This window comes from Amphiura filiformis, chromosome 19, assembly GCF_039555335.1.
Source record: "Amphiura filiformis chromosome 19, Afil_fr2py, whole genome shotgun sequence".
NCBI classification, from domain to species: Eukaryota; Metazoa; Echinodermata; class Ophiuroidea; order Amphilepidida; family Amphiuridae; genus Amphiura; species Amphiura filiformis.
In genome coordinates, this window is record NC_092646.1 from 32,472,301 (window position 1) to 32,486,280 (window position 13,980).

Genomic DNA, 13,980 nt, shown 5'->3' on the forward strand with positions numbered 1-13,980 from the left:
AAAATAGTTCTAACTATTCTACTGCTTTAAGGGCTGGGGTATGAACGTTTGGACAGTATTTATTGTGGGACATTAGAGCACACCAGACATATCGAATTGCATTCTGAATAATGAAGAATGTCCTTCTGATATCAAATAATTTTGATTTTTTAAAATTCGCAATGTAATACACAATTTATGGCAAAAGATTAAAAATTGATATTTTTGATATTTAACAGTACTTGAAGTAAACTTTATAAATCTGATGATTTATAATTAAAGTGTATGTAGGTGGGATGAAAAGCCGACGATCAATTGAAAATTTTGACATTTCGTATTGAAGATATGAATTTTTTTTCTAAAACACCAACAAAAATTAGGTCTTTTTGGGAAAAAAAATCCATATCTTCAATATGAATGGTTAAAATTTTCAATTGATCGTCGGCTTTTCCTCCCAGCTACATACACTTTAAGAATATATCATTAGATTTACAAAATTTACTTCAAGACTGTTATTTATCAAAATGTGAAAAATATCAAATTTTAATAATTTGTCATAAAATTTGTATTATATCGTGAATTTCAAAAATGAAAATTATTTGATATCAGAAAGACATTCTTCGTATTCAGAATGCAATTCGATATGTCTGATGTGCTCTCATGTCCCACAATAAATACTGTCGAAACACTCAATACGCTCATTCCAGATCCCTTAATGTTATTAGATTGGCAAGGTTACTGCTACTCTTAGGAATATTTACAAATAAAAAATTCCACAAAGCAGCCTTGATGCTTTTTGGAACCAAACACTTCACATTAATTTGAAGTTACAAAACAATGATATTGATTAAGTTGTCTATGTTTGGAGAAGTTCATGCAGTATGCATGGAATAATTTAATAAGGGAAATTTTATTAGATTTGTACAAATAATTTTACTAACTAAAACAAAAACAATTACTCAACAAACCTATCAGACAAAATAAAACTATGCTGGTGAATACACACCTTTATGTCCGTATGTACAAAAGAATAAGATCGGGTCTAAAGTTAGACCTGGCCTAAGTGGAATTAAAATTCCATCAGGAATGGTCTTTCACTATTAGTATTATTACCTTCCAATAGTAGCTAGCAAATTCTAAAGATTTGAATGCAAAGTTTCAAAAATAATACAAAATAACTTAAGCAAATGTAAGGAAAATGTCCTTTCTCCTGAGACTAAATTCCACCTAGACCAGGTCTAACTTTAGACCTGGTCTAACTCTTTTGTGCATACAGACCTTAGGTTTCTCTACCGGATGTCAATTTATTTATATAGATTGTAGGTTTTGGAAACTCAAAAATCTGAACAGATCGAATTTGTGTACCATTGGCAGATATGAGACTAGTGTTTCTGTATTTGTTTAGGTTAAGAAAGGGTGTGGTGATTCCTTCATCAAAATCGGCCCATAGGTAATTATTCATGATTACCCTATTACCTGTCTATGTTTCCTACAATTACAATACAGCATAAACAATATTCGCTTTTTAAGAGCCCTTATGATGACAAGAGTTTGGACATATTTAAAGTGCAGTCTAGTGACTAGGGCACACAAGAACTCTTAGGGTACACCATGCATAAATAAAAAATAAAAATAAATAAATGTAGATATTTATATAGCGCTTTATGCCGTAAACAGCCTCAAAGCGCTTTTACATTTATTCCGCCGTCATTAGAATATGTCGGAACCACGTTTGCAGCTTACAACCCCTAACAGCTCCCCATTGCAAACCCTCTGATTACCCCAGGTCCCGAGACTGCCCCCTAACTCTTATCGCAAAATATTTAGTGACCACTGTCACAGTGTTCAAATATGCCTCAAAGTTACAGGTCAACCGGCTTGACCTTAAAAGTTACCGACCAGCCGGGCCGGCAACTAGATGCCGAGTCAGAAAAGTTACCGGCCAGGCCAAAAAGTTACAGGCCATTGGCCGGCTGACCGGCCCTATTTCGAACGCTGCACTGTCAGCCATATCTAGTGCAGCTCAGAGCGGGTAGGTCATGGTTTTAGCAATAACAAGTCTTTGTTGAGGACTCATCTAGCTGAGCTAAAACAATATCAGAGCTGCCAACAATAGAATATGTAAATGCAGAAGATTTCTGCGAAGTGTAAAAAAGCTTAGGATGTGGCGCTCTCGGGCCAAGGGCAGCGGCCCTTGCGTGGGATCAGCACCCCCGAAAGCTGGATGTTAGCTTTTTGAGACCCCTAAAAATGCCTTTCCAAGGGTACTCAACCTTTTTTTTTGCAAAAGGACAGGACAATGGGTGTATAATTGATTTTGTTTTGATTTTTTTAGCCAGGTGACTGGAAATCGAGAAGATTTAGCCAGATGGCTGCAAATGCAGAAGATTGTCAGCAAATGAGGAAGTCTTCTGCATGATCAAGAAGGGATGGCAGCTCTGCAATATGTAACTTCTTTTTTCCTTCTTCTTTATACTGATAGGGGTGATCTATACTCAATTCAAATCAATGTGGTCCTTCTGTAATCCAGATCTATGTGGACCTGTTTTGCACCCTAGGATCTAATTCTGCATTCAATTGTTTACTCTGAACACCAATAACGCCTCTGCATACTACGCACGGGTGATCAACACAGGATACTTAATCCGCATCGATGTGGTTCTTCTGTAATCCAGATCAACATGGACTATAATTAGTAGAAGGCTTTGGAAAAGCTTTCTGTATAAGTTCTTGGCTGTTTTGGGTCTTTTTCAGACATTTTTGCTGAACCATGAAATGGTATCAGCCTATAAGAGTGAATGTTACTAGCTTACTTACTAGCTTACTAGGTTACTAGCTTACTAACTGACTAACCATTTGGTCTGAAATGGACATCTCTAAATGCCACGAAGGTATGACCCCATGAGTGGTGTCATATGAAAGAGAAAAACATAAAGAATATGAATAAAAATATTTCCAAACGTCGGAGGTCATCCAGGGGTCACAGGGGTCAAAAAAGGTCATTTTAACTGAAAATGCTCCGATTGAGCTTAAATTTAAATGCAATGATCCTTGTGACATTCTAAACATGTTTTGGTGACCAGGCCAGCCAAGCACCATATCTGTCACCAATAGCACCCATAAAATTTGACCTTATTGACCTTTTTTCTATTTCCAAGATTCAAACCCGTTTACAAGTTGTCAAATTCCTTATACTAGATCGTAAAAAATGCCATTATCCAATTATGAACACCTCCCTGGTGTATGTAGTTGGGGTGGTCAATACGGCCCTTTAAGGTCATTAAGGGGTCATAAAGGGGTCAAAGGTCAAGGTTCTCAAAATGCTCCAATTGAGCTGAAATTTAAATGCAATGATCCTTATGACATTCTAAACATTTAAAACATATTTTAAGATTCATTTAAGGTCATTAAGGGGTCATAAAGGGGTCAAAGGTCAAGTTTTCCAAAATGCTCCAATTGAGCTGAAATTTAAACGCAATGATCCTTATGACATTCTAAACATGTTGAAAATATTTTGAAATTCATTTAAGGTCATTGAGAGGGTCATACAGAGGTCAAAATCAAGTTTTCAAAATGCCAGCTTCTCACGATCAAGGTATATTAAAACGGCAATTAATAAAACAGTCTTATTAAAATTAATACTATCCTGCACAGTATTGCTGCTTGATCAGATCGTCACAGTCATCCGCCTAACTTACCTCGTGCCCTTGCAAAGGGCACAGTTGCTCTAGTTTATTTTATATTCTTTACTTTTCCTTTTTCATTAACACCACTTGGGCGATCATACCTTCGTAGCATTTCGAGATTATGTCCATTACAGACTCCGGGTGACAGTGGTATAGGCCTACCACAATATACTGCCAAAGCCACATGGTTCAGCTATGGTGCGGTTATCGCTCTAGTTACTCAAAAAGTGCACCTTATATGAATTATTCTTCCAAATTAGGACCTTTTTGGAGACATTTCAACAGAGTAATATTTTAAAAACAACATGTTGAAGTATGTGCGGCCCAAATGGGTGTTTTTCACAACCAATACCGACACCAAAAATTCTTAGACATTGGTCCATGAGTTGACAAATTGCTCCAAGAGCAAAAAAATCATTGTTTTTGAGTAAAAATTACCCTTGGGTAGGGCTTTCAAACTTGGGCAGTACACACTGTCAAAAAATCATTTACGTACCCTCTGGCCTGTACTGCTGCTAAAGGCCTGCTGATGCAGATTAACATCACTGGTGTAGGCAGCACTTTTTCAGAGAGTGGGCAGGCAAGGGGGGGGGGGAGCAGGGCAACTTTCAAGGGGGGTAAACTTTGACGAAAATGGTCAAAATAGGTCAAAAAGTACAAAAAAAAAGAGCCTAAAAATCTTAAATATCAGGGTGTCAGCATCCCACGAGGGAGGGGGAAGAGGGGGGAAAGACTTCTCACAGGTTGGGAGCTGCCCCCCTTGCCCCCTGGCTACGCTACTGATTAACATGGATCTCCTCCACTGTTTATATTATTCTTAATCATGTTAATATTACTTGATAAGTGAACTTAACAGTTGATTGGTTTAATAGAACTAGGGCACAGAGACTAATCAAATTTGCTGCTAAATTAGGTAGAGGGGAAGTGCAGTGTGTCAATGCAGTCTGGGCCAATCCTGGGAGAATTATACATGGATTTATAATAATATATGATGATGAACGTTATTATTAGGATGATACCATGGTAGACAAAGATATCCTAGATTCAAATCCAACTAATTTTCCCTTCTATGTTTTGAAGAATTGAATAATGTGAAAAAAAAAAAAATCTGTGTGGGAGATTAAGGTCATGTCTTCCACAGGGGGTGTATGGATTTGAACCAAGCCACCATAATTTCCTTCTATTTTGCTTAGAGTTAGCACAGGCGCTGTGCTGTTCTGATACCAATGATCCAAGATATCGCTACGCTCTCTATTCGAGTAGTTTGAGAACGGGGCTAGGACTAGCTTAGAGTCAAAGAAATAAGGTGACAGTTTACTGCAAATACAATAACAACCAGTAATGGCATTTGGACAAACCAAAAGTTGCTATAGACACCAAAGAAACCACATAAACATCCTTTTGTAGGCTTTCAACAGGAAACCTCTGCCACAAGACCAGAATGATATCACTGCTGGTGCTTGACTTGTACAGGGAGTGCTAGAGACTAGTATCTTACCCGATTGAGTTAACCGGACTGCCTTTTACTGTAGTAAGTCGGCATCAAAGTGGTTACGTAATTCTCTTGGTTACCGGGATCACACTATTTTGGTATGCCTTCGAGCACCATATACTTTTGTGTGGTGATTGTTTCGATCGTGGTTCATTACTCAAGCGTGTGATCCTGTTGACATAGTACATTACGTAACTTCGCAGGGGAATTCCATTAGAAACAACAACTTGGCATTGCGGCAAGTCATACGTTGCTAGACACCATAGAAACCATAAACATCCTTTTAGGCTTTATGTAAAGATAACAGGAAACCATGGTACCACCTGTTAAACCATTAGAAAGGTGAACAATTGGCTACTAGGTCATTAAAAGATACAATAATGGTTGCAAATTAAGACCGGTCCACTTGAGCATGTTTTTGCCTGTTAATTGCAATCATGTTGTGTGTGAAAATTAAATTTTGTGCACACTAATTTGCAATTCTGTATTACAATTGGTCAATTTAAGGAATTTTTGAGCCAAAATTGGGGAAAAATGTTTCATCAGGCACATCATACCCCCCCCCCCCCCCATCCGATACTAACCTTTTCTTCATAGTTTGCCTGTAGAGACGTTAAATGTTTCAGTAGACGCATGCTCAGTCCACACCATCTCTCTGCATTGTCAAACTGATCAGCACTGCATGGATAAAATAATTCGAATTAAAATAATGAGAGATAGCATCAATAACCAAAATTAATTTTGAGTTGGTGCTTTGAAAGAATGGTTTATAATGTCAAAAATTGACAATCATCTAAACAGAGGTGGTTCTTTGGGGCTGGCCGGGGCTTGATCTGATTTCCACGATTTGTAACATTAAAGCATTAAAAAAAACTCCCCAAAACAAGTAAATTCATGAAAAAAAAAACCAGAACAAAAAAAACCCTGAATACTGCTTTAAGACCAAACGTGACGGAATGTCTCTTTGAGATATGTGGAATGCTCACTAAGACAAAAATGTGATTGAGTGTCCCTTTAAGACAACAACATGGCATGCCCCTTTAATTAAAAAAATTCAATTGTATGAATACCCCTTTAAAACTAAAATATGACAGAGTGCCCCTTTAAGCTCACATTGTGAGGCAGGATGTAAGTGACATTTGCCCTTGTAGGCTGGACCTCCCCCCTGTTTCCCCCAGTAAAAACCCAAAATTATGAAAATGTCTACTTTTTGTACCAATTTTGCTGTTGATTTTGATCCCCCCTGAAATTCACTTTGCCCCTTCGATGCCCACCCCCACCCCAAAAAAAAATTCCCAGTGCCGCTACTGGTAGTTTGGTGGTTACCATCCCGTAAGTCATATACACTGTTTTATGGACCAGGGGCAGAGTTTTGTCTTAGAATCCAAATCGCTGGAGCAACTAAAAACTAGGAATAAAAATGTTTGGTTGATGGATCTCAATGTGAGGTAAAATCACTATGTGTTCTAACTGTTCTATACAATATAGGATAACATACCTTTTAAGGATAGGGGGAAGAAAGGAAGGAAGACAAAGTTAGTTTCCTACATGTACAACATGTCTCTTATCACAGTCATATATTATTTTTACAGTTGAGTTCCCAAAAAAATGTTAATTCCAAAAATAGAAAACTTGCTTGCAGTACATTGAATTGCATCCGCAGCATGCATCTCATATAAATAAGTAATGAGAGAGAACTAGGAAACTGGGGTGTGTGAAAGGAAACATATCTGCTGACATATCCGACTATCGCAAATCACTTCATAAGAGGCGTTTTCCCCTCTGAAATTCAGTCATCTTGTTAAAATTAACATGTTTCCTGAAACATTTCAAGTTGATCAATCAGTTTAACTTTTCATGTGTCAAAACTTATTGCATGCAGTATTAGACCGATAATCTGGGGGTGGTCACCGTAGGGGACAACTGATCTGCGGCCCTCCCCCTTATTATTTCATTTCATTTCATTTCATTTTATTTAGGATTCAAACCAAGGATAAAAAACACAGAAAAGAATACATTTAAAAGCACACTTATTTCCACTGTGGTCCTTGATGAGCCTAAGACTTAAAGGTACAAAATTAAAGAAATATTTGGATTGCACTTTACATATGATATTACACACATCAAGGTGGTACCACACCCCCTGACAAATCCTGTGACCAGTTTCGCACTCCTCCCAAGAAACAACCACACACCGGCAACAAAAAGCCATGCACACTACAAGGGCAAGGCGCCCAATCGCCCACCGAGAACCCAGCGACTCAAGACCAGCGGCCCATTTCATATGTCAAGAAAAAGAGGTACATTCTAGTGGTACCTCCTTTCCTCAAACAAAACAAATGCACCGCCCCTCCTGAGCCACCGAAAATTCCAGCGCAGCAACCGGACTCCCCGCCCCCACAACACACACGACTCCTCCCACCCATGCACGACTATCCCCCCCGAGAAAACTACAAAAATAGTCACACACCCATCAAGGGGTGTAGTACCACCCTAAATTTAAACTGTTCAGCAAGCATAAGACATAAAATATTACAAATACTATTATCATTACCTACAAATTTTGAAAACAAAAAATAAAATAATATTAAAAACACACAATATATTAATGTTGAAAAAACATGCATCAGGTCCAGCCTTAGTTAAAAAGATAAATTGCACGTTCATTTTTTGAAATTTCCTTAAATAAAAATTCCCTTTAAAAGGGAAAGCCAGCCGCAATGTAGAAGAGGTCTTGTAATTAGTTTTGGTCAATGTGAAAGGCATTTTTAGGATCACGCTTACATCTACATGACAGTCCACCAAACCATCAACGATGAGAACATGCACACTGAAACAGCAGAAAACATTAATTCCTAATCTCATGTCAACTCTTTTAATTCATTACATGTACTCCAAATTGTTCTGGTCTGTTTGTTTTGTTGTTGTTGTTGTTGTTGTTGTTGTCGTTGGTTTTTTTTGTCTTTTCAGCTTTTTACCCACGATATCTCAATTTCCAATTTTGTAATACCAGAACTTACGAACTCAATATCTTCGCTTAGGAATGTCCGATTTCACTGCTTTCGATATATACACTGCCGGTTTGAGTTAACTTACATGTACATTTTATTTTAAAATAACTTAATTAATTCGCAATGTATAGTTTGAGCCTACTATATTATAATAGATAGTGGCCAGCACATTTATAAAGGACTGGTTACTCACTACAATCTTCACTCTTAAACTGTGTTTTTCTGAATGTGCTGATCATGTTGATTGCTAGTCGGAAACTCCTGCGAAGCTATGGACATGGCATCTTACATACTCCATTCTATAACAGTCTGCCTAGTGCCTTGTGTGTTTTCTCTTCAATCATTTTGTTGAATGTAATTTTATGAATCAAATAGTTATGTGTCATTTTATTTATAATAAAGAAGTTATTAAATTAATAAAGTAAGACAATTTATTTATCTATAAGTGCATGTCAAATGGGGTACATTGTTCAATACTATATGCATAAATTATGCCCATATTATAGCTAGGCCCTAAAAACTTTATTTTGCATCGGATTTTTCCGTTGAAAAGACAAAACTGATGTTTATGATAGCAACCATTTCATCAATAACATTTTGAGTCATTTTTATCCATAAAACGACACAGGATATGATAGATAACTACTTTCACATCAATATGGTCCATATGATCACATATTGTTGAGAATCTGTGATATGATCCGGGGATTTGATGAAGATTTTGATTCTATAGATCTGTTATCAACATGATATCACGCTGTTCAGTGGTCAAGGACACTGATATGACATCATAGGTGATGTCAGATTTTCTTCTGCTGACCATATGATGCTATATATATTAACTATTATTGTTACATTTAGGCCTTTAAACTTTTAAAGTCATAATTAATTAGTTCAAACATAACTTTGGTAATACTCACTCGTTTTAGTTCGTTGAAACGGCAAAACATACTTACTTTTCCTAACAAATCGAATTAAAATATTTAAAAAAAAATTTAACCACAAAAAGTAAAAAAGAAAAATCATTCCAATACCACTAAAATATAATCTCTTGAGTAAACTGACCCCAAACCTGAAACAGGTACCAGCCCCGAATGGGCTGGCGAAAAGTGATGTTTGACCTCTTTCCTGAAAATGTCTTGACATAGCTGGGATTGCACAGAATTTGGAAGCGAGTTCCACACATTTATTGCATTATAAATAAAGGTTTTTTGCCCATGGGTGCCCATACGAGGCTTGAATAAAGCATATGTTCCTGACCTGGTTGAATGTTTGTGTACGTTTTTAGACTTAGAAATACCTTCAAGAAAATAAGTAGGACTTTTGCCATTCAGGATCCTAAACATGTGATTTGTCATAATCTGGAAAACCCTAACCCTTATAAGAATATCTCATAACTTTTTCCCACCTACAAGATAAGTCATCAATCAGAATGATATTCATGATCTTGATCTTGCTGAAGAGTGCACGTGCTAGTAACCTCTCCTCTCCTGGGTTATTTCTCGCCTTATGTGCCGGTCACATTCGCTTAAACCCCATGCTTTATATTATTGTTTATTTGTTACTTTATAATGTGCAATTAACACCCAGCCCAACTTACCATTCAATGGGAGCAAGATGCTGTTGCCTTTATCTTGCTGAGAGTGCACGTGCTAGTAACCTCTCCTCTCCTGGGTTATTTCTACCTCATGTGCCGGTCACATTTAAGCTTACTTCCATACTTTGTATTATTGTTCATGTATAATGTTATATTGTGCATTAATTTTAATAACACCCAGCCCAACTTACCATTCAATGGGAGCAAGATGCTGTTGATCTTCGCTGAGAGTGCAAGTGCTGGTAACCTCTCCTCTCCTGGGTTATCATGCTTTTTCATGTGCCGGTCACATCACCAAATGTGTTTTGTATGATATCATATTTTGTATTTTAATTTGTACATTTTATATTACTTGCTACTTGTATTGATTTTAAAAACAATTTGCCTATTCTCATGTTATAGTAATATTATTGTATTTTGTATATATTATCATGTTGTATCATGTGTAAGTTTAAGTTATTTTTGGTAGTTTTTAAGGTTTTGCATTGTTTTATCTGTAAAGCGCCCTGAGGCTTTTTCTGCATAGGGCGCTATATTAAATCTTTGTTTATTATTATTATTATATATTCATGTGTCAAACTTTATTGCATGCAGTATTTGACCCACCCAAGAATCTGGGGGGTATTATCATTTGGATATCCCCCACTTACAAGATAAGCCCATGTGTCAAACTTACTGCATGCAGTATAGACCCACAAATCCGGGCGTGGTGGGGACAATTGACCTGTGGCCCGGGCCTGTGGCCCCCTTATGATATTACCATACTCCCCAGACCCTGGCCCACCTAGGATGACAAATCATATTGCCAAAATCAAAATGTTCAATGACTTTTCATATGTCAAACTTACTGAATGTAGTATTAGACTCACAAATCTGGGGGTGGTAAGGGGACAACTGATCCATGGCCCCCTTATTAGCATGAGGATCTCCCCTGACTGATCCTCCCCCACCAAGAATGACAAATCATATTGCCAAAATTAAAATGTTCAATGAATTTGCATGTATCAACCTTATTGCATGAGTATTTTAGACTCACAAATCTGGGGGTGGTAGGGGACAACAGTTACACTGATCTGTGGCCCCCTTATTATCGTAAGGATATCCCATGACCCTCTCCCAACTAGAGTGATAAGTCACTGACCGATAACTTTTTATGTGTCAAACTTATTGCATGAGCATTAGACCCACACATATGATGGTGGTAGGGATAACTGATCTGGGGCCCCCTTATGATAAAATCAAATCATCAAAATTCAGATTTTGGTACCTTTGTCGTTGTCATTGATGTGCTAACATAGCCGGCTATTGGTTCAACTGAAAGTCATGTATTTAAGACAAAATAAGGGACAAAGTATAGGACTTCAATTAATAATTTGTAATACTTCTGGTGAGATGTCACAAGACAATTTTCCTATATTGATAGTAATCCACCATATTAAAGGCCAATTACAAGCTAATCAAACTATAGGTAGTTGGCACTGTCTCAATTCTTTCACACATTACATCACCATTCGGGGTCATCGTCTTGTTCACCCTTAGTTCCGGACAGACTCCACTGACAAATAAAGTACCTGTAAACATATTTCAATTTTCTCAATTTGACTTTTGACATGTCTTGTGGACCATATCTCCTTAACATTTCTGGCGACTTCCCTTTGTGATCATGGGAAAAGTTTGGTTTTGTGTATTCTATTATATTTATTCATATTCTTTTAAATAGAAAAAGCTGCTTAAAATACAAAATAAAAGTTGTCTTGGATAAGCACATAGCACGCAGGGCCATAGCAGGGGAGGCAGGCTCTTAAAAAGGAGGCCACCTCACTTTTTGAAAAATGTTGTGTCATTTTTTCAAAATTTTCCCAAAGTTTAAAAAATAAGCTTAAGTTTTCCCAACTGTAGCCAAAATTTGGTGCAATTTTCATTATATCTGGTCAAAAAATTGTTGTTAGAGTGATGGATCAAAATTTCTTGAAAAATTGGTATATGGATGGATCCGCTTTCAAATTCTCAGCAGCACATCTCTATACATAACCCAAACTTGAGTACTCCCCAGTCTCGAGCCCCAAAAAACCACTCCAGTCACACACCTGCAACCATGCTCTAAGGCCTGGCAAAGTCGATTTTGAGTTTCCGTCAGCCCGCCAAGCACTTCATTTTTGGGCCCGCACTTGAATTCATTATTGCGAAAAAAGAAAAAAAAAAATAAAATCTTATCATTTTTGCAAAAAACCCGATGAAATCCGTGCATTTTTAGTGGAAAAATCAAATTCAAAACATCGATTTCGCTACCGGCAGTAAACTCATTGCGGCCGGTTGATTGGCATCTGATAGTGATAGCCTAGATCCTGTAGGCCCGGTTCGCAACGCTTTGTAAATATGTTGACGTCGACGTCGCTGTCCTTTTCCACGTGCGTATCATATACTGGACTGACAGATTAATGCTGTCATGCAGATCAATGATTCTACAGTGCTGTTCGCGAAATCGCACAATGAATAGTGATGTTTGTGCGAATTAAAAAAAATATATTGATTCTGTTATTTTTTGGTTTCTTTTCATAAATATCAATCATATATTTTAAAATAGTACTTGGTATCGTTTTACATTAATTTGATTGTACAAAAATGGCAAACTTTATATATTTCAACTCTGCTCTATTGTGACACTGTTGCACGAAATATGCGGTCGAACAAAAATATTTTTTTCAAGAATGGCTGCTCGGCTCTGGCGAACCGAACACATCAAATGCCAATTGTTCAATTAAATTAAGTACATTTTCGACCTAATATTCCATCTCCAGTCGCTACGATATATGGTTTCATTTCTGTGTCAGTTTTGGTCCAAAACATGGTCAGAAACAGGTGCAAAAACATGCATAAACTCGGCCAATTTCTAGCAAATTTTTGTACTTCCGGGTCCGCGCTAAAACACGTGGTGCCACAATAATACAAAAAAAATTATCATTTCGATTTTGCCTTTAAAATTGCTTTTACACAACGTAACAATAATATTAATAAAGGAAACGTGGATTATTTATGATGCAATAAAGTTAAAACATTAAAAACTGGATATTTTCAGGTTGTGATAAATAAGTAAATAAACATTAACCTCATGTTGTCAGGCCGCCACGCCCACGCCTGTAATACACAAAACAAAGTGTGATTTCATCAACTGGTCGCCCGGCTGGGACTGGCTGGGATTTCCCCATCAAACCATCGTTCACGGAAATTAAAGCATCACGGTACACAAAGTGCAAGATTTCCTGACGTTGTATTTACAAATATTGCAGAATTTACTTCAATTCTTAGCAGGTTGGTCAAAATTTTGGGGCTTTTATTATTAAAAAAATATTGATAAGAATTAAGAATGGAAATTTCTAATTTTCATCTTCAACTAGGCCCTAATGATTAAATTTGAAGTTTTGTCTGCGTCCCACATACAACAAATGCATGGGATATGGACGCAGATCGATCTGCCTTCATGTTCAATTGGGAGCACAAATTGAGCTCCTCGGTTCTACCAGGAGTGTAATTTTAAGTGCTCAAAGTTGCGCTCCTGAACAATTCCAGGAGAGCAATTAATTGAGCTCCAATGATTTCTTTAAACGAAGGACTGAATTGGTATCAATTTTGACCTTGCAGCCTCTTTGCAAGTTTATATCTTTGGTTAAACATCCTTTGAGTGAGTGAGCGGTAAATAACAACAGCTAACAACATGTTTTACACTCGCATTTTGTCATATAATGAAAGTCACGAAAATAATGAATAATGAATAATGAAAAAGTTACCTCACTTGTTTTCAAAAATTATGTGACGGAAACTCAAAATCGATTGTTCGGGGCCTAATATGGATGTTGTCATTTTTACAAATCCTACAAAGACATCTATTTAGCCATGCGCCATGAAAGTTCTAAAATGGTTAATATTCTTTTGCTTTGATAGATACGTTACGTAACAGATACAACTGATGCACAATCAATAAACCCCAAAAATGGCCTAGCTAGGGGGCTTAGAGCTTATTTTCTTATTAAATGTTATGGATTGCTGTCATTCTCTCATAAATAAGGATGAGGTGTAATAAAACAAATACTACATGGTATTTCAAGGAAAATATGGTCAGTGTTTTCAGGCTACATGCCTACCACTCCTCACCCTTCAAGTTCAGGGTGGTAGGCCTGTAGCCAGTACCTTGGGAGATATATTTTCCCTTCAAACCAT

The 13,980-nt window shown here is 37.1% G+C and overlaps 1 long non-coding RNA gene across 1 annotated transcript in view; it reads right to left on the reverse strand.

Annotated features, from left to right (window-relative positions):
• LOC140140349 (uncharacterized) overlaps nucleotides 1-13,980 on the reverse strand; it is a 56,696-nt gene that overhangs the window by 11,290 nt on the left and 31,426 nt on the right. Inside the window, exon 3 of the long non-coding RNA XR_011857263.1 lies at nucleotides 5,742-5,835. This is a non-coding gene — a long non-coding RNA (uncharacterized lncRNA). The remainder of the gene's footprint in view (nucleotides 1-5,741; nucleotides 5,836-13,980) is intronic.